Below are 23122 nucleotides of genomic sequence, written 5' to 3' on the forward strand. Positions count from 1 at the left end.
CTATAATATGACGATTTAGTATGTTTGTCTCAGCCGCGGGCCACGGGGCTGGGTCGTGACCGAACCATCTTATAACTTGCATCCTTCTTATCTCGAATGGTAAAAATACGACTAAGGGCTAATTATGAACATAATATCATGCATAAATATATGCTAATGGGATACGACGCCAACATAACTACCGACACAACATAACTAAGCTATACACAGGAACTGTCTGCAAAGCCTCAATGAACATGACTGAAATATATAAGTTGGGAAGGGCCCCCGACATAAATTTATATTATATATATATATATATATATAGACTTAGGCATGGCAATGCTCTAGGAAGAAGTGGAGCCACCAAACGTAACTGGTACCTGAAGGTAGTCTACGGTGGAAGATCCACAAGAAGTGTTACACCCCGTAGTTTCTGTACGTTGAGATTCGTTAGGTATTAGCTATTCAATTGCAGACATCGAAGTTATTGTCGAGAAGATGCAAGATCATATGTGCTCGTTTTACGATTATAAGAGTCCGAGTTCGCGTAACAGGTTATAGGAGGATTGGAAAACCAGTAAACTAAGGAGATTAAGCTTCCGAGGCTTTGAAGGAAAGTTGGGCAAGGTTTGGTATGGAAATTTTGGTCTAACTGGAAGAAAGAATATGTTTTAGTATACTAAGACTTTTGAAGTGAAACAAAAGTCTAAAGTGAAGTTCGGGAAGTCTAGCTTCCAATACAACAAAACCGCTCCTCAATAGGACATCGGGGGAAGGAGATATGGATGTTACAAGTCGGGCTGGCAGACCAGGAAAATGGTCTGCGCGAACACGGAACGGAGTGGCGCGAACGCCCAGAAGGCCAACGGCCAACATAGCGCGAACGCACCACTACGAGGCGCGAACGCGCTGAGGAATTTTGAGGCTCGAGTTTAGGATGAAGGGTACACTATAAGAATGTAACAATAACATATATATGACATGTGGAGACCATATAGGGTGAATTGGTTCATATGGCACTTGATGAAAAGCCCTCGTTGCAGCAAGCTAAGTGGAGCCCACATACCGGAGTTTTATAAATGACATATGAAGAGATATATGAGTAGTACATGGAAAGTTGAGCAAGTCCTAAAAAGGACCCTTAAGCAAAATATGCGCATAAGCCCTCCAAAAGGACGATTTAAGGAAACATTTTCGGATGATCTAACTTAGAGGCGCCACAACGATATTATAAATTTGTAATTTGGACAAACACCAACAATGAACGTTGTAGATAATTGAAAGAGCTTTCCAACCATAGGTCGTGGGCCCTCACACGATATCGGTATCAAGAGTTATGACCTTTTTACTGAATGAAGGTGCAGTCAGAAAAACTGAGCCAGCGCGAATGCGCTGAAGGAAATTTAAGTCAGTCCAGGCAGAACCTGGACCGCTATTTAAAGGGGGAGACCCCCTCATTTTCGTCCCCAACACACCAAAAAATCCTCAAATTTCCAGAATATTCCCCAACTTTCCAACACCAACTTTTAGCCCGAAACCAGGTATAATTCCCAAATCCCGGTCCAGACGGCGTATAATTGCAACGACAAAATTGTGTATCAACGCGTTGTGGCTTAAGCTCAAGGTGGGGGAGTGATATATCATTCTTATTGAAAGAAAGGTATGAATCTCTTGCTATTAACGTTAATCTTAGATTATTTACGGAGAAGGAGCTGTAAAATTGTTATAAAATGATTCTGTGATGGAAATATGGGACAAACACCATATGGGATGTTTGTGAAGTATTTTGGTGTTGGAAACATTATGGTTAATGTTGGTATTTTTGTGGTTGTTCTTGGTTGTTGAATTGAGAATTCGGGCTAGGCATATAAATAGGGGATATGCTGCCCAATTTTCGGCAAAATATAGAATAGTTTAATTTGAAGCTTGGAACAAGCGTACGATGAAGAGGCTAACATTAGTGTAAATCCTCTTAAATGTAGACTTACGAGCTCGGACGCATAAGCGTAGCCAATAGGTGGTTGAACAAGTATGTTAAGGCTAGTCCCCTTCTTTCAAAGGCATGATTCTTATGTTGTGATTCCACATATGTTCCCATAACCTCCTTATTTCCAAGAGTTAGAAACTCATGATTCTTAAAAGCTTCCTATGATACTAAAGATGAGATGTTTTCCATAATGTCTTTATCCTCAAAAGTTAAAGCTTCATGATTCCAAGAGTTTCTTATGACGCTAAAGATGAGTATGCTTTATAAGGATAAAGAAGATGAGATGTTTCCTATGATGAGATGCTTTCTATGATGCGCATGATGACGATGATTTTGATTCTAGAAGTTCCAAAGCTTGTGATTTTAATGCTATTATGAGATTATCGAGTTCATTTCATTATTTCCTTGAATTGCTCATTGTTGTTGGTCTTACCCCATGAACTGTTCCTTCGAGGTGAGATATATCGATGATGATTATTCCATAATATAAATCGGAGGTTACCACCTTACGTCACTCCGATAGAATTAGAGCTTTTGATTGGGCTCTTATGCATGCTTATGTCGTGATGATTACACCGCGCCTATACGGCCGGGCAGCACCACTACGCTGGGCGTAGTGGGCGGCTTATGAATGATTACACCCTGCCTATACGGCCGGGCAGTACCACTATGCTGGGCGTAGTGGGCGGCTTATGGATGATGATAATAACACCGTGTCTATATGGCACGGGTAGCACCACTAGTGGGCGGCGTGAGATGATTACCCCGGACGTGAGTGGCCCGGACGAGGGCTAATAATGTTATTTCATTCAGACAGTTTATGTATGTATGGGTGATATGTTTTGAAGGTAAAAGTGAGCATGCATGATTCCGCCTTAAGAGGCAAGCAGTTATAGACATACCTTTTTCTTATATCTTTCATATTTCCTAATTATGTTGTTGTTCATGTTCTGTACATATTATCATGTTAGCATTCATGCCTTACATACTCAGTACATTACTCGTACTGACGTCCTTTCTTTTATGGACGCTGCGTTCATGCCTGCAAGATCAGGTAGCCAGCCGAGCGAGCCAGACCAGTAGGATCTCTCTTCCGTCTCAGCCAGTACGCTCCATTGATCCGGAGTAATAACCCTTTTGGGTATGCTATTCTGTTCTGTACATATATGGGTACGACAGGGCTTGGTCATGTCGTTTCTATTGTTTGTACTTCGTAGAGGTCTGTAGAGAGTGATATGTAGTCGTGTTGTTATGCAGTCTCGTCGGCAGTTATTTTGTTGTATAGTATATATATGTGGCGGCCAAATCGGCTCGCGCTGTTACTCTCAGTGTTTATGTTTATATGTATGTGTTGGCCGTGAATTCCCGATACGGTGTCTCTTACGTTGATTGTTCGGGAGACAGTTCAGCTCAGTTACAGATTGTGTATGGGCCCAAGACAGTCAGTGAGAAGTAAATGCAAGCATAGGAGTGCTTGGCCAGTAATGGTCGGGTACTTGTCACGGCTCGTCGGTTTGGGTCGTGACAAAAGTGGTATCAGAGCAGTTCGTCCTAGGGTTTGTCTACGGACCGTGTCCGGTAGAGTCTTATTTATGGGTGTGAAGCCGACCACACTTATAAACAGGAAGTTGCAGGGCATTTAGGAATAATTGACCTTTTCTTCTATCTTAGATCGTGCGATGGAGCCAGAGTCTAGGGAAGATTGCTTCTGACCTCTTTTCCTATAGGTAGGCGCAGACTGACGAGAGATGAAGAGATCAACTTCGGGCAGTGAGGGCGCTAAGAAGGCCCCTAGAGTATCTCCAGGACCCAGCAGGAGGAGCCTCAGTTATTCTATTGAGACTGATCCTTCAGAGGACCCAGCGACGATTCCTCCAGAGTTTTTGATTTCCAGGGAGGAGGATCCCCCTGAGGGCAGTTATGACACAGATTCGTCCGAGTATTCATCGGGGACACTAGAGGAGGAGATTCCCGAGGCCTGTGCCAGCTGCTCCTATCGTAGAGCACTACGTCAGACCAGCCTCCCCGGTGAGTGTTACAGATTACTCCAGCCCCCTATCCTGGCCGTCGGTAAATCAGGAATTACCCGGTTATGTATATCCCTCGGATTCAGATGAGAGAGATGACGAAGGCCAGACGAGCAGATGGTGGGTAGACGATGAGGAGGAGCACACTTTACCTTATAGTCAGCCAGATCAGACTAGAGACCAATCGGCTACAGGTATATGAGCCTTTATTGGAATTTTCTATGTATGTGTATTTGCTGTAAGATTATTACTTAATGGCGGCGAGCGGAAATCCAAAGGGGCCGATAACCAAGTATTTATAAGTAATGGCGACCAATGTGTTTTCGCCACCATTAGGAATATGGAAATCTAGGATGAAAGGTAGTCGTACACATAGGTGAGAGGTGAATATTGTGGATTGAAAAGGGTACAATAGTAATTGTGTAATCGGATGAGTAAGAGACCCTTTCTAAATCGGAGGGAGACACGTTATGAGAATGTTTTGGAATCTGTTAAGACTTCAACCTGCTCCAGATTATGTGATGAAGGTCATGCGGTGAGGTGGATGCGATTATACTAGCATTAACGCACCGGATTTCATCAGAGTTTCAAGGTTAAGCGTGCTAGGGGGAGAGAAATGTTAAGATGGGTGAACCCCTGGGAAGTGTACTAAAAGTCCTATAAATTCAAACATAAGAGACAAATGAGAAGCTAGAGTAACCTAAGGGAAATTAGAGTGTGCGGAGTGGGCGGAAACCTTAAGAGGTCGCGTACGACGAGGCAGACTAGACCGGTGAAGAAAAAGAAGGTGCATCATAGCTCTAGAACTAGACTGAGTTTGAATAGTGTTTGGAAATAACCTGTAAGAGAGGCGTAGAAAATATATATATGAATGCGTATGATATCCCGTATACGACTGTATCAACGGGTAGGTGTATCCCAGCAACCGACGTTGTGGTATGTTGAAGGCATTGATCGAATAGGGTAATAAAGTGCAAGTGACGGAAAAACGTTACCAGATAAGCTGATGTTACTTTTCACTACAGGTTAGGCTTGGAAAGTTCTAATGCAACGACATAGGGAAAAGAAAGAAAGTGAATATATGGAAGGTAAGGAGATCAAAATGTCAAAAGTAAGAAATATGAGTGAGTGGAGCCTCCAAGAGAGACAATGGGCAAAGCACGAGACTATTTGGGTAAAAATTTGAAGGTAGGCATGTGAAAGGGATAAAGTTTGGTAGCATGGAACAAAAGAGGAATGGTGGGTTCGAGAACCGAATTCGATAAGTGGGGTTAAAAGGATGGTGACCACGACAAGGAATGTGAAGTAAGAGAAAGAATGATTAAGTCTTGCAACGATGCTAAAAGATTTCCAACTCTCGAAAGATATATATATAAAGGGATAGATGTGTAGTCATATTGATATGGTTTCCTCGGATATAGAGTAGCTTTCCTAAAAGGTGACTTAAGAATAGAACGAATTTGCACGTTTCAAGGAATATTTCACGAACTTCAGGGTCGATACTGTAAATAACAAGAGAAGAAAGGCGCTCAAGGAGGAAGGAACCTAAGGAAGGTTAAGGATGAAAATATGGAAGGTATACTAATGGGTTGATCGAAAAAAGAAAAAAAAGGAGAGCATTTAGCAGCAAAGTAACTAGAATTCTTTAACTATGAGAGTAAGAAGGATACTTTAACAAGTTAGCGGTAGTAAACTGATCAATCACCGAGATAAGAATGAGAGGATGATGGGGTGACCCATGTGATTAGAAAATTAATGATATGAGGCAAGAACTTCCGTAAAGACCGAGAGGTTCGATTATAAAGGAAATAGAATGAAATGTAAGGAATGTGCATGGAAGAGAAGACAACCTGGCCATGACATCAGAAAGATGGAGGAAGGCTCGATGAACGAGGATGGAGAGAGTGTACATTGTAAGAATTTCGTGCTAAGAGCAAGAAGTAGCAGGACACTCGGAAAACTTGGATGCACAGCTGCAACGCAAACACGTAGTTAAGAAGAATTATGAGTAAGTGAGCTAAACGGGCGAAAGGACTAGTAGTGGATGGAAGGGTATGGAAATATTGACAAGAATGATGAGATAGACATAAACGGAAGAAGAACTCAGGGTAAGAAGAATTCTAGATATGTTATTAGCAAAGTCGGGATAAAGACGAGGAGTAAGGTATAATCGAAGACTTCATAAATGATGTGGTGAATCTCGATGCTCCCAATAACTTGCGGGTTCAAAAACCGTTAGCCATAAAACACAGAGGTGTAAAAAAAAAAGAGGCACCAGAATTGGATCTAACCCTTATAAGTATTCCGATTGGATACAAGAGTGTGACTAGCAAAAAGATAGATAAGTCAGACCATGCGATGAAGGAACTTCAATTTTAAGAAGATCGTGAAGGGCGGCAGATAATTATCGAAGACGATGGATACTCGAAGGCTATTGGCGTATAAGGACCTTCTTAATAAGGGGGGAAGAACATACTAGACTTGAAATGACCTATGACGTTTCAAGCTCCAGAAAAGGAGATTTATTAGCTAGGGGCCAGAGTTCGAGGCGTATTGGCATATCGGGAAGGTAACGGAAAGACGTAGAAATGAATTGACAATAAGTGTACCATGAGGTAGACATAGGGAGAAAGTATGGAAGATAACTCAAGAGAGCACTTTACGCCAAGATGAACTACGATATTTTTAGACCATGATTTGAATCCCTCGTATCAGGCAAAAATTGTGTCGTACCTAAGTATGCAATGGCATGCCCTAAAGGGTAATGAAAAGAGCAACTGAAAATGATGGGAATCCTATCGATAAAGAAGAGGCATAAGCATCGCCTCTCGATCCAATCCATCTTCCCTGGCCTCCCCAACACACTCTTCTCTCAAAGCTAAATTCACAAAGGGTGTTAGAGAGGATGACGAACCCAAAGGACACTTGGGATGACGATGACAATTGTAATAAAAGCAACAACGATTGGTAGTTTGGAAATTTTTAAAGGAAAGAAAGAACGCTGCTCCTACGAATGGAAATAAAAGAGTTCACCGGATATTAGAAAACACTTCATGGATCGCTAATTATACTGAACATGAGAGCATGTGCTATGGAATTACATGAACCGTCAACGTGAAGCAATGCCCAACTATAATTGTAAAAAGGCTACATCAGAAAGTCAATAAGGAATAACGACTAACGAAACGATCGCCGATACAAGGAAATCGAAAATAAGTCTACTTGCATCGCAAGAGACTCATAATAGAAGAATTGTCGTAGCCCTATGCTTCTGGGTTTGTATCGCGAGATTTGGGAGTAGGAAGCTAAAGAAAAAGTTGTGGTAGGAGCCCCAGGGATTTAAATTGAACTCGGATTATGAATTTCCATAAGTGTAACTGCACTGTGAAGGATAGTAAAAGGGTGAAGAACCATTACGTATATACGTATTTTGGATATTGATATAACTGGCCTTGAAAAGGAACATAACCATTATGCTCATTAGCGACAAAGTCATGATTCGATGAATATTAAGAATGTAAGGGTAAGAGAGATGGTGACAAGGATGTAAGGACTAATAAAGTTGACCAACGAACTATAAGGGGTCAGTACAGTGTATATCCAAGACCAACAGAAATCGAAAAGAGTAGCCTGAGATGGTATCAAAGGGATAAACGCAGAAAGGGCACCGTATATGAGAAAGCTAGTGGGTCACTAACAAGGAAACAAGGAACGAGAAAAAGAGAAATACTTACCGGCCGATGAATAGTTATGGCACGATAAGTCAAGACTACAATAATGGAGACAAAATGAGAGCGAGATGCTAGTTAATTTTTTACCATGTACATGAAGACAAAGAAGTGAAAGAAGCTGACTGAAGGCAATAAAAGAGTTAAGGGAAGATGAGAAGAGACTGAACCAAGTTATAGTCTAAGAAAACGGTAATCGGACCCTAAGGAAAGAATAATAGTTCTAAGGAATCAAAGATAGTGTTGTGGGTTGGAAATACTGCAACATTCGAGGACGAATGTTTTTAAGGGGGGAAAGGATGTTACACCCCGCAGTTTCTGTACGTTGAGATTTGTTAGGTATTAGCTATTCAATTGCAGACATCGGAGTTATTGTCGAGAAGATGCAAGATCATAGGTGCTCGTTTTACAATTGTAAAAGTCCGAGTTCGCCTAACAGGTTATAGGAGGATTGGAAAACCAGTAAACTAAGGAGATTAAGCTTCTGAGGCTTTGAAGGAAAGTTGGGCAAGGTTTGGTACGGAAATTTTGGTCTAACTGGAAGAAAGAATAAGTTTTAGTATATTAAAAGTTTTGAAGTGAAACAAAAGTCTAAAGTGAAGTTCGGGAAGTCTAGTTTCCAACGCAATAAACTGTTCCTCAATAGGACATCGGAATAAAGAGATATGGACGTTACAAGTCGGGCTGGCAGACCAGGAAAATGGTCTGCGCGAACGCGCCAGGGAGTGGCGCGAACGCACAGAAGGCCAAAGGCCAACACAGCGCGAACGCGCTGAGCAATTTTGAGGCCCAGGTTTATGATGAAGGGTATACTATAAGAATGTAATGATAACATATAAATGACATTGGAAGACCATATGGGGTGAATTGGTTCATATGACACTTGATGAAAAGCCCTCGTTGCTGCAAGCTAGGTGGAGCCCACATACCGGAGTTTTATAAAGGACATATGAAGAGATATATGAGTAGTACATGGAAAGTTGAGCAAGTACTAAGAAGGACCCTTAAGCAAAATATGCGCATAAGCCCTCCAAAAGGACGATTTAAGGAAACATTTTCAGATGATCTGACTTAGAAGAGCCAAACCGATATTATAAATTTGGACTTTGGACAAACACAAAGAATGAACGTTGTAGATAATTGAAAGATCTTTCCAACCATAGGTCGTAGGCCCTCACACGATATCGGGATCAAGAGTTATGACCTTTTTATTGAACGAAGGTGCATTCAGAAAAACTGAGCCAGCGCGATCGTGCCCAAGGGGGGCGCGAACGCGCGGATGGAAATTTAAGTCGGTCCAGGCAGAACCTGGACCGCTATTTAAAGGGGGAGACCCCCTCATTTTCGTCCCAAACACAACAAAAACTCCTCAAATTTTCCAGAATATTCCCCAACTTTCCAACACCAACTTTTAGCCCGAAACCAGGTATAATTCCCAAATCCCGGTCCAGACGGCGTATAGTTGCAACGACAAAATTGTGTATCAACGCGTAGTGTCTTAAGCTCAAGGTGGGGGAGTGAAGATATAGCATTCTTATCGAAAGAAAGATATGAATCTCTTGCTATTAACGTTAATCTTAGTTTATTTACGGAGAAGGAGCTGTAAAATTGTTATAAAATGATTCTGTGATGGAAATATGGGACAAACACCATATGGGATGTTTGTGAAGTATTTTGGTGTTGGAAACATTATGGTTAATGTTGGTATTGTTGTGGTTGTTATTGGTTGTTGAATTGAGAATTCGGACTAGGCATATAAATAGGGGCGATGCTGCCCGATTTTCGGCAGAATATAGAATAGTTTAATTTGAAGCTTGGAACAAGTGTACGATGAAGAGGATAACGTTAGTGCAAATCCTCTTCAATGTAGACTTACGAGCTCGGACGCATAAGCGTAGCCAATAGGTGGTTGAACGGGTATGTTAAGGCTAGTCCCCTTCTTTCAAAGGCATGATTCTTATGTTGTGATTCCACATACGTTCCCATAACCTCCTTATTTCCAAGAGTTAGAAACTCATGATTCTTAAAAGCTTCCTATGATACTAAAGATGAGATGTTTTCCATAATGTCTTTATCCTCAAAAGTTAAAGCTTCATGATTCCAAGAGTTTCTTATGACGCTAAAGATGAGTATGTTTTATAAGGATAAAGAAGATGAGATGTTTCCTATGATGAGATGCTTTCTATGATGCGCATGATGACGATGATTTTGATTCTAGAAGTTCCAAAGCTTATGATTTTAATGCTATTATGAGATTATCGAGTTCATTTCATGATTTCCTTGAATTGCTCATTGATGTTGGTCTCACCCCATGAATTGTTCCTTCGAGGTGAGATATATCGATGATGATTATTCCATAATATAAATCGGAGGTTACCGACCTTACGTCACTCCGATGGAGTTAGAGCTTTTGATTGGGCTCTTATGCACGCTTATGTTGTTATGATTACACCACGCCTATACGGCCGGGCAGCACCACTACGCTGGGCGTAGTGGGCGGCTTATGGATGATTACACCGTGCCTATACGGCCGGGCAGCACCACAACGCTGGGCGTAATGGGCGGCTTGTAGATGATGATAATAACACTGTGTCTATATGGCACGGGCAGCACCACTAGTGGGCGGCGTGAGATGATTACCCCGGACGCGGGTTAATGATGTTATTTGTTTCAGACAGTTTATGTATGTATGGGTGATATGTTTTGAAGGTAAAAGTGAGCATGCATAATTCCGCCTTAAGAGGCAAGCAGTTACAGTCATACCTTTTTCTTATATCTTCCATATTTCCTTATTATGTTGTTGTTCATGTTCTGTACATATTATCATGTTATCATTCATGCCTTACATACTCAGTACATTACTCGTACTGACGTACTTTCTTTTTTGGACGCTGCGTTCATGCCCGCAGGATCAGGTAGCCAGCCGAGCGAGCCAGACCAATAGGATCTCTCTTCCGTCTCAGCCAGTACGCTCCATTGATCCGAAGCAACAGCCCTTTTGGGTATGCTATTCTGTTATGTACATATATGGGTACGGCAGGGCCTTGTCCTGTCCTTTCTACAGTTTGTACTCCATAGAGGTCTGTAGACAGTGATATGTAGTCGTGTTGTTATGCAGTCTCGTCGGCACCTATTTTGTTGTACAGTATATATATGTGGCGGCCAAATCGGCTCGCGTTGTTACTCTCAGTGTTTATGTTTATATATATGTGTTGGCCGTGAATTCCCGATACGGTGTCTCTTACGTTGATTGTTCGGGAGACAGTTCAGCTCAGTTACAGATTGTGTATGGGCCCAGGACAGTCAGTGAGAAGTAAATGCAAGCATAGAAGTGTTTGGCCAGTAATGGTCGGGTACTTGTCACGGCTCATCAGTTTGGGTCGTGATAAGAAGGGACGTCAATACGAATAATGTACTGAGTATGTAAGACATGAATAATAACATAATATAAAAACGAAGATAGCAAAAGATAAGGTGAGTAATTATACCTCATACACTTTCTCAGACCTCTGTCATGTAAATTAACTTGTCTATAGGAAAAAAAAATTTCATACACATCCATACACAATACACACACATTTTCATTCACATACATTTACTATACATACATCTGTCATATCCGTACCCGGCCCTTTTGGGACTCAGTGTCATCCGTACTCGGCCCTTTTGGGACTCGGTGTCATCCGTACCCGGCCTTTTAGGGACTCGGTGTCATCCGTACCCAGCCTTTTAGGGACTCGGTGTCATCCGTACTCGGCCCTTTCGGCACTCGGTGTTATCTGTACCTAGCCCTGCACTCGGTGTCATACCCAACTAATCAGTGGGAGTGCAATGCATACATACATACATATATAAACATAAAAAAAAATGCATAAATGAAATCAACCATTGTGAGATGAAATTGATAATGTCATGAGAGTATCGAGAACCATGAACTTAGATAGCATTAGAAATAGAATCGTCATCGCTATATCTCACCTCGAAAGAACAAGTATTATGAGGTGAGATCAATCATAAAGAATAGTCTCAGGATCATGAATAAGCTCAATAATATCATAAGGATCATGATATTCATAGACTTCTAGCATTTGTGGAAGCAAGGATATTATGGATATGGCACAAAGGTTTATAACAAAAGAATCATGCCTTTAGAAAGAAAGGGATTAGTCTTAACATACCTTTCGGTTTCCTTGGTCACTTAACGTTTTTTCTTCCAAGCCCGCAGATCTACACATAAACCATTCATACTATCATTAGGCGCGTTGTCACCCACTTGCCTCAAGCATTTAAATAAAATCCCTTTAGGATCTGTTGAAATTCGGGCAGCATCTCCCCTGTTTATATGCCTAGCCCGAAATCATAATCCAGCAACCAACAACAATAACAACAATACCAACATCAACCACAATATTATCAATACCAATATATTCCATAAAACGTCCCACACAATGTTCTATCCAATTCCACCACCCATAAATTCATTATATGATCATTTAATAACCTTTCCTCCGTAAATAAGTTTAAATCAATTAAATAAGGGAAGATTCATACCTTTCACCCGCTAGAACCGCAATATCTTTAGTTATCACCTTGATTCCAAGCTAAGATTCGCCGCAATACGATATTATAATCACAACTATACGTTATCCGGACCTAAATCCGGAGATTTCACTTGATTTGCATTAAAATTTAGTGGGCAGAAGTTGGAGAATTTTCTAGAAATTTTGGGAAATATTTGGAGTGTTTTTGGACTGAAAATGAGGGGTTTTAGCCCTTATATAGTGGGTTGAAGTCGGTGACACTGTAGCACTGTAGCAGCGCGCCCTGCTCTGCCCGCCTAACTTATAACGTCCATAATTCTCTACTCTGACGTCGTATCGATGAGCGGTTTATTGCGTTGGAAACTAGACTCGACGAACTTTAATTTAGGCTTTTGAAACACCTTAAAACTCCTAATATACCTGGAGATATACCCCTCCAAATTTGACCCAAAATTCTATCCAAAATTCTGCCAACTTTTTCCAAATTTTCGACAAACTTGTTTTCTTCGATTTGCTTGGTCCCGGAGTCTCCCATAGCTTATTATATGAACTTAAACCCTCGTAACCATAAGGTTGGCACATATAATCTCATATATCCTTGAAGGTAACTCCAGTAACCGTACTTAAAACAATCATCAATACTTATAAATTTCAACATATGAAACTACGGGGTGTAACAACACATACGTTGCACGTGTCCAAAAACTAGTAATAGAAACGCAGGGACAATCAAAATAGAGGATACATATTTCAAGAAAAATATTCTCTCTTTGTGATTAAACAGGCATATTTATGTAATATTAAATCAGTTCATCATTATAAATTGAGACTCTTCTACACAACTTCCTGAAGAGCCTCCGCATCAAAGGGGTTTACAACAAAGCAAGATGTCATTTTGAAACAAAGAAGACCCCTATGGTTCTATCCTACAAATGCACAGGTGCCAGATGCCTAGTAAGAAAGCATGTGAAAAGGGCTTAACGAATATACAAAGTAGAAATGGTAGAATGAGCAAATTGTACAAATAAATAGGATAGAGTGTAAATTGAAAGAGTTATTAGGTTAACGGCCTAAAAGGCAACACTTGGCAACCTCTGGCTTACTGAAGGGGGAGAGGGTTGCTCCTTATAAAGTGTTCCACAATCGCACGATGAAAAGGTTCCTCCAACTCGAACCATACAGCATATAGATCCTTTTCTCCTCGAATATCATTCATAAGCAAAGGGAAATAACCTGTATGCTTATCCTTTAGAATATCGCAAAGATCTAATAAAAATTTCTACCATGTTCAAAACTCGACTGACCCTTCCCATAATTACAAACGGACACCACCCCACCAAAAGAAGTTGACGTTGACCATGTAGACCCTGATACATGATAAGTTGTCCTATCTGGTTGTATACTGGTTAGCTTCGATAATTTCATTCGTAAAAATCATTTTCAAGTCATCATAAAATATGGGCCCCCGATGTCTAAACGTTTCGTCACCATGATGAATCTGTGAAAGAAGAAAAATTAGGAAAATTTATAGACAAAAAACTTTAACTCCAAAAAAAATAGTAAAGAATTATACTAGTTTTAACCAACTTACATCCCATTGAGCTTGCCATATAACATTGCTGCAAGTGACAATGTTTTTTTGATAATTCCAGCTAAACCCTTCAACATTCAAAAGCATTGAGAAGACAACCGCATCATCTTTAAGTTTCTTATAGATCTTTACGAGTTCCTCTTTCGTAGTTTTTCCCGTACGAAACAGTTCATTATGTTCGTGAGCAAGAGCCTCCCAGTCCAGGGAAGCTTTCACTATCACTACTTCACAAAGTAATCTTTCCCTCAACCACGTAACCGATCGATTCCTTTGTTTTGTTTCCATGGACATTCTTTTCCGCTTCTAATATAGACAGCAACAATAAATTATGAACTTAAAACTATTGATATTCATTAAAGCAATAATACAAATGCAAAACATAAATAGTTTACCTAGGGAAAGAAATTGGTATGAGCATTGATATTTAAAGGGACTTCCTGAGCAGAAAAGAGCATGTTGAGTTACAACATATACAAAATTATACTTGTAAATTTCACAATTGAAATAGACATTAGGTCATAATTATATTTCAGGAAAGTAATAAAAACATCTTTCTATATTGCAATCATATCCCCTCTGACTTCGAGTTTAACAAAAGTAAATCAAGGGTCCTACCGCTATAGATGTACACATACAAAGAGAGCCCAAACAGGTTGAGAAAGAACCCGAACAGATATCACTTATGAGAAATATCAATCTCTGCTTTGAATACTTTTAAAGGCCAAAAATGATAACATTGAATAACTACAACAACAACAACAAACCAAGTGTACTCCCACAGGTGCGGTTTCGGTTGGATATCTATTTGCTTAATTAATTTAAGCTTTCTTTCCTCTAATTGCTCTAGCTCTTGCCCGTTGAGTTCGTAAAATGTATTTAAAAGCTATTACATTTATGTTGGCTGTCTATTGCATTTACATTTTTTATAGTACTAGTATACTTGCAGAAATAATTCACTAAAGTTAATTATATTTTACAATATCATTTTACAGGGTTTGGAGGGAGCTATTTATGAGGTCATTCCGCAAGTTGAGCATAGGCATTGTATAAGACACTTGTACAACAATTTCAAGAAAGAGCACAAAGGTTATCATTGAAGACTAGAGTTTGGAAAGTTACTAGGGCAACCTATATGAGCAAGTATAGATATGAAATTGATATGTGAAAAAAAAGACGATAAAGAAGCTAAAATATGGTTTACTAACAAGCCTCCAACATTTCTGGAGCAATTCACATTTTAGAACAACAAACAAAGTGTGACATGCTTTTGAATAATCTTTGTGAGTCGTTGCCAAATTTAATGGCAAGAGAGAAAACTACACTTGAAGAGGTTAGAATGTACTTAATGAAGAGAATGAATCAAAACAGAGAAGACGTACTCAAATACGAAGGTAATCTTACACAATTTGTTTGAAGGATATACCTTATCCTTTCTATTTTATGATCTAACCATTTATATCCAATACAGGAATTAGTGGAAGTCAACGAAGTGGAGTCCGCTAAATCTATTTCTACTTGGCAGAGGCGGAGCCAGGATTCAAAGTTTGTGAGTTCGGGATTCTAATTTTTTTAAGTTACTGGGTTCTAGATTAACAATTTATACATATTTAATGAAATTTTCAAGATAAATACAGTGTTTAGACAAAAGTTACTGGGTTCGGCCGAACCCCGATTACTATACTACCGCCCCCTGCTAAATCTATTTCAAGTAAGGACCATGTATGGGGAAAATTTTAGTATTGACATGAATAGAGGAACTTGTTCATGCTGGCGATGGGATCCCATGCTCACATGCAATGACTTGCATATTCCAAATCCAGAACAGTTCATTAACAACTACTCCCTCCGTTCACTTTTACTTGTCCACTTTTGACTTTACACGCGTCTTAAGAATTAATAAATGAAGTATGTATTTTACTATAATGCCCTTATTAATTGGTATATAGTCACATTGAACTTGGAGAATGATTTGGAAACGAGTAATTAATGTTAAGGGTAAAACCAAAAAAAAAAAACGTTTGTCTTTCGATATGCTGAAGTGGACAAATAAAAGTGAAAATTTATTTTTAGTATAGTAAACAAGTAAAAGTGAAAAGAGGGAATATTACAGTAAAAAAAAATGATAGCTATTTTCTCTTTGATAAGTGAAATTTCTTTTGATAAAAATCAAGCGTCTGAAAGAACTATTGAAGTATATTAGGCATAAAAAGGTACTCCCGCCGGATAAAAAAAGAATTCACTTAGCCATTTGCACACCCCTTAAGAAAATACGAACTCCTAGACAAAAATAGTTAATTTGACTAAACTACCCCTAATTAAACAGGCATTGGGATTTGATCATATAACACTTAATAGGGGCAACTATGGAAAAACAAAGTTAATTCTTTCTTGATTTGCTAAGTGGACTCTTTTTTTTATCCAAGAAAAAAAGGCTAAGTGAACTCTTTTTTTTATCCGGAGGGAGTACTATTAATTTCTTCATTCTCAACAGTACTACTCCCTCACGATTGTTGAGAGTATATTGGAGAGTATAACAGATCATATTTGCTTGTACCCAATTGCATATTGCACGTGCAAGAACAAATGAATATTCTACTATTTTGAGACATTGTTCTGTCAATCTAACCTCATGAAGACAACTTTTAGCTCAATTTCTGGTTGTAGCATAAATGTAAGTATCTAACAAATCAACAGAAATGTATAGACCATTTTAGAGCTGAATTTGTGAATGCAATTTGCTTTTCAAAAGATGCTTTTTCCAGTTTGATAAACGCCAAAATAGATAGATAAATAGCTTCAGAGGTTTTAACATGTACGTACCTTTATTGGAATGGAGTATTTAGCTTCTTTGAGATGCTTGAATGATCTCTTTGACCTACTACAAGACCAAGTTAAAAACTTTTGCTCTTTTAAATTATGGAGAATGGAATATCAAGCTTCCTTGAGAAGCTACTTATTTTATTTCACCATAACCAGTCTACGAAAATTGATTAACTGGAGAAAAGCTCTAAAGGGAAAAAGAAAAACTTGGATTCCGTGTCTTTAAATGGAGGATATACATCTGATACTAGTATTTAAGGGGTCGTTTGGTAGCTTGTTAGGATTATACAGGTATTAGTAATGCAGGTGTTAGTTATGCAGAGTTTAGTTATACATAAATTATTTCTTTGGAAGTTGGTTTGCTATATTAAAAGTTAATAAATATTATATACTTTTTAAAATTAAAATATTTGTTTATAATTAAAATTAAAATATTATTTATTTAAAAATATTAAAATATTATAGTAAAATATTGTATTAAAAAATATATAAAAATAAGGTTTAGAAAAGGAAAGTATTTAAGTGGGGAATGATAAGGGTAATATTGTCATTTCAATTTTTTATTCATGTACTAGTTATTCCATCTTCTACCCCGTATAAAATTATACATAGATTCCCTTATAACTTATATATGTATTAGTTATGTGGCTTTCTAAATTGCAAATCAAGCGTCGTACTAATTTTATACATGAATAACTTACTTCCTAACTAGCTACCAAACGGGGTATAAGTATGCAGAAATTAATACATGAATAAGGTATCTCTTTACTAGCTACCAAACATGGTATAAGTTAATGCAGAAATTAATACATGAATAACTTGTCTCTTGTCCAGCTACCAAACAACCCCTAAATGTTGTTGCCTTTGTTTTTTTAAAATAATAATAATAATAATAATAATAATAATAATAATAATAATAATAATAATAGATTTTTGTGATTTTCTTATATGTAATTTCCTATTTGCCCTTTCTGAATTATTAGAAAAAATGTCTTTTTGTTTTAATTTTGAATAAATTAAGAAGATTAGGGTGCAAATTACTAAAAGAGATAGAATAAGGTGTAAATCACAAAAGAACTTTAAGGGTGCAGATCGCAAATTACTCGGAGAAATTTGTAATTTGTACCCTCAAGGTATACACTCATTTGTGATTTAAACCTTATTCTAGTTTTTAAAATAATTTACACCCTAATCTCTTTAGTTTCTTGCAAAATACCAAAAATCACTTTCATTCAATTACTTATGAGGGGAAAATAGTCCTGAAGAATTAATTAAAAAATATAATTTAAATTAAATTAATAACAGATCTATTCATTCTTCCCCATCCAAAATATGAAGGCTAGACTCTCTCCGATTATTCCTACATTGGAATACACATACTTCCAATATGAAAGTTGAAGGCTACACCTTTCTTGAATTAGCTTGGATATTCTCTGGATTTTCAATATATTGTTGGCAAAAGAGAGATTTTGCATATTTTTAGATCAACCCATTGACAAAATATATGGTATGTTATAAATACACTGTGTTGTGGATGTCCATTCAAATATACTGTCAACTGGATAAGCTTACAATTAAGCAGGCAGCTTGCAAGTAGTTCAAGCAGATAGCTTGCAAGTAGCTCAAGCAGGTAGCTTGCCAACAGCTTCCTGAAAAGCCTTGCAGCAACTTCCTCAGGCTTGCAATCAAGCAGGCAGCTTGCAAGTAGCTCAAGCAAATAGCTTGCAAGTAGCTCAAGCAGGCAGCTTACCAGCAGCTTCTGAAAAGCCTCGCAGCAACTTCTTGAAAAGCCTCGCAGCTGCTTTTTGTCCTCTATAAATAGGATGTCAATTCAGTTCATTTATATATCAGTTCAAAGTTGAATAATATATCAGTCTCTCTCTATATACTTGTCTCTGGTGTATTTATTTTATAGTTTTTATTTTATAACACGTTATCAGCACGAGACTCTGCCATCTCGAGCAAATACTTTAAAAGCTTCGAAGGTATTGCCTTTCTCTTTCTTAATTAATGGAAAATCTTTCTAAACGTGAATTTGTTGCCCTGGATATATCGGGCAAAAGCTACCTGTCTTGGGTGCTTGATGTTGAAATTCATCTTGATGAGATGGGTCTGGCAGACACCATCCAAAATTAAATCAGGCATCACATCAAGACCGTGCCAAGGCAATGATATTACTCCGCCATCACCTTGATGAGGGCTTGAAATTGGAATATCTCACTATTAAAGATCCTCTTATGCTGTGGAATAATTTAAAAGATAGATATGACCACCTGAAGATGGTCATTCTTCCACAAGCACGTTTTGATTGAATCGATTTAAGGCTACAGGATTTTAAATCTATCTGTGAGTATAATTCCTCAATGTTTAGAATTATATCTCAGTTGAAATTATGTGGTGAAAATATCACTCATAATGATATGTTGGAGAAAACTTTCACCACTCTCTATGCCTCGAATGCGGTCCTGCAACAGCAATATCAAGAGATGGGGTTCAAAAAGTAATCTGAACTAATTTCACTTCTTGTAGCCGAACAAAATAATGGGTTATTAATGAAAAATCATGAAAGTCGGTCTACTGGTTCTAGTCCATTCCTTGAAGTGAATGAGACTAACTTTCACCAAGCTAAGTGTGTAAAAGGTCGTGACCCCAATCCTCGTCGTGGCCCTAGCAGTGGTCATGAACGTGGTCGAGGGAAAAGCTATAATCATGATGATCACCTAGCACCAAATAAATCCCTTCAAAATAACGATGAAAATCATTAAACGGTGCAAAGGAGAAACCTAGAAGATAAATGCCACAGATGTGGTGGTAAAGTGCATTGGTCATGTGCTTGTCGCACGTCAAGACACTTGTTGAGCTTTATCAAGCCTCCCTAAAAAGGGCAGAAAAGAATGCTGAAGATAATGATGACTTCATGCATTTGGATGTAGATGATTACTTTGCACTCCCAGAAATAGATCTTGTAATCATAGATGAATATGTAGAAACTTAAATATTTTAATTCATGTTGTTTGTATAATCTAGTATAATCATGTTAATACTTAAAGATAAGTCAGGTATTGTTTTAGTAATCTGGTTTATACGGTTATGAGGGTAGGCGTTCGGTCCATCGGATTGGATATGAATTTTTTGGTTTGGATATTCGGTTTTCGGATTGAAGAAATTAAAATCCAAATCCAATCCAAATAAGTTCGGATTGGATTGGATATTTTAAGTTCGGTTTCAGATTATTCGGTTTGGATATTTCAGAGTTTTGGATTTGACTCTTGAGACTTAAGGCAAACTTATTAGGAACGAAATTCATATGTTAGTTCCACAGAAGTAAATCTAAATCATAATTGCTCAGTAAAAAACAAAAAAAGCCTTACAGTGCAAATTAGGATTAACAAATCCAACTCATGTCCAACATAGTAAATTCATACCAAATAAAAGCATTCTGGAAAAGTGAAAATGAATAAAATAAAATCTAAGTAGTCATATGGAAAAATAACAAAGAACTCTGCCATAGGTGACACTAACGTGAGACTTTTGAGACTTGAGAAGTAAGAAACCCTATATTATATTTGATTTAGTAGAGAATTATATATTGGACTTAATATTTTAATGGGTAAGGCCTTAGGTACTAATCTATTGGACCTTTAGAAACTAGACTTATTAGTATTGGGCACATATAATATACGTTGGGCTAGATATAAGGTATAAAAAATTTGAATTTTCGGATATCCAAAAATCCGTAGTACTAAATCCATATCCAATCCGAAATCCATAAATTTTAAAAATAAAATCTGAAGTCCAATCCATAATCCAAATATCCAAAGCAAATATTTAAAAAGTTCGGATTTCGGGTTGGCCCAAACTGTGCCCACTGCTAGTTATGAGTTAAGTCATGTTTTGTTTTAGTAATCTGGTTTGTACGGTTATGAGTCTTGTAAATCAAGTGTAAATCATGCTTTGGTAATACTATTTACTACAATGTTCACTTTGTGTATATTTTTTCATTTTGAAAAAAATATGGATGTTCCTCAAATATTGTTTGGATCAATGATCGAAGATATTTGTGTGATTGAAAGTGGAACAACGCATGCCATATTCAAAGACAAGAAATATTTTGCTTACTTTCTTAGAAAAGGGGAAAATGTTACTACAATTTCTGGTAATTCAAAACTAATTGAAGGCTCTGGAAGAGCTACTATATTTCTGCCTAAGGGGACAAAACATGTTATAGAAGATGCATTGTTCTCTTCTAAATCCCCAAGAAACTTGTTGAGTTTCAAAGATATCCTTGGGAGTGGGTATCATGTTGAGACATTAAATGAATGAATGTTGAATATCTTGCGTATTACCAAGAATGTATCCGGCCAGAAATATGTTTTGGAGAACTTACCAGCTTTGTCTTCTAGCTGTATTATGCAGAAATTAGTACAGTTGAAGCACACTCTATCGTAAACCAGTAGTTTACTGAGTCAAGTACTTTTGTGCTTTGGCATGACCGAATGGGTCATCCTGGATCAATGAAGATGAGGCGAATCATTGAAAATTCAAATGGGCATCCACTTAAGAACCTGAAGATTCTTGAAAGTGGTGAATTTTCATGTGCTGCTTGTTGTCAAGGCAAATTGATAACAAGACCATCGCCAATAAAAGTTGATATTGAATCTCCTGCCTTTCTAGAACGTATACATGGGGATATATGTGGACCTATTCACCCACCTTGTGGGTCATTTAGATATTTTATGGTCCTAATAGACGCATCTTAAAAGTGGTCCCATGTGTGCCTTTTATCATCTCGCAACCTGGCGTTTGCGAAATTATTGGCACAAATAATACACTTAAAGGAACAGTTCCCAGATTATCCCATTAAGGCTATACGTCTCGATAATGCTGGAGAATTACATCCCAAGCCTTTGATGATTATTGTTTATCAGTTGGGATAAAAGTTGAACATCCTGTGGCTCATGTTCTGTTATATCCCGCGTTTTTGTGCACTTGGAAAAACAAAATTTTGGAAACAATCTTGCTTTGTAGGAAAGGAGGGCTATATTTGATTTTATTTCATACATGTGTGTTATTCATGAAAAATATCGTTGCGGGAATATGGAAGAAGGCCAAGGGCAAAAATTGGAATTTCAGAAATTAATTTCGGGAATTACAAATAAGATCCATAAGTGAATTGGGCTAAAAAAATAAAATAAAGAGAATTGAGGGCCAATTTAATAGGGGTGGCCGGCCAATGTGCCTTAGCCCAAGACCAAGATTAATTATTCATGTGACAATTAGATAAGAGGGACAATATATATATATATATATATATATATATATATATATATATATATATATATATATATATATATATATATATATATATATATATCCCTTAGAACATTCATGAAACAAAACAAAGAAAGAAGTGCAAGAGAGAGAGGGGGTTTCGGCCCCCCTTCAAGAGAAAAAAAAATTCCAAGTCTTTAGACTTTGATCCAAAAATCTCTTCCTTCTTGGATTCTTGATGAGTTTAAGGCCCTCTACAACGTGGTATAATTAGTTTGGCAAGAAAACTCCGTTTGCGGAAAGGGGAAAATTGAAGAAAAAGGTAAGAATTTTATTCTTTTATGTTATGGAAGAAGCATAAATGTTATAATGATTAAAATTGAATGAAAACAATGGGATTGTGATGTGTGTGGGCATAGCCGTGTATGTGTGTGAGTAGGTGCATGGCCGTGTGCCATGGTGATGATGGAAAGTGATGAATTAAATTCCATCTAGTTGTTAGTTGTGTTGTTGTGGTGTTTGTGATGTAAATAAGAGTTTAATGAATCAAGTTGGTATTGAAAATGGTTGTAGGTTGTTATGGGAAATCATGTGAATTTAATGTAGATTTTATATAATTATGAAAACAAGATTCTAAAATGTGAATTTTGATTGTTGGTAATGAACTTGGAAGGAAACAATGTGATTTGGTAGTGTTGTTGCATTCGTTGAAGTTTCGGATGGAATATGGAAAGTGACGGATTACTTGAATTCATGTATATTGCTTGGAATATTTTTGGAATATGTTTGAATAATCTTGAGTGAGTAAATGTATACGATAATGTTGATGTTAGTTTGATGTTGCGAAGTTCGAATGAAAGTCGTCGCTTTATGTAGAAAAGAAGAATATTGACGTTAGATCTATTTTGTTGTGATTCGTGATGTCTTTGGTATTGTGGGTTGTTGTTGTTGATATATTGAGCCGAGCTAAGCCTCGGGAATGTTATACGTAGAGGGGAAGTGCTGCCGAAATTTCGGTAGACAAATATTAAGTTAAGTGAATTCTTAAGGTATTGCAATTCCTAATTGGCAACTATGACCAATTGTAGGTTTTAGGCGAAACGGAGTTTGATTTTGGACAAGCGTAAGGAGCGCGAAAGGTATGTAAGGCTATCCCATTCCTTCTTTTGGCATCT

The 23122-nt window shown here is 37.8% G+C and overlaps 1 long non-coding RNA gene across 1 annotated transcript; it reads right to left on the reverse strand.

Moving 5' to 3' along the window:
• Positions 1-12954: 12954 nt before the first annotated feature.
• On the reverse strand, positions 12955-16843 carry LOC132611428 (uncharacterized). The gene is made up of 4 exons (XR_009571633.1): positions 16677-16843; positions 14249-14293; positions 13857-14159; positions 12955-13763 (listed from the first exon to the last, which is right to left on the reverse strand). It is a non-coding gene; the product is annotated as an uncharacterized LOC132611428 (long non-coding RNA).
• Between the last annotated feature and the right edge of the window lie 6279 nt (positions 16844-23122).

Source organism: Lycium barbarum, chromosome 9, assembly GCF_019175385.1.
Source record: "Lycium barbarum isolate Lr01 chromosome 9, ASM1917538v2, whole genome shotgun sequence".
NCBI lineage: Eukaryota > Viridiplantae > Streptophyta > Magnoliopsida > Solanales > Solanaceae > Lycium > Lycium barbarum.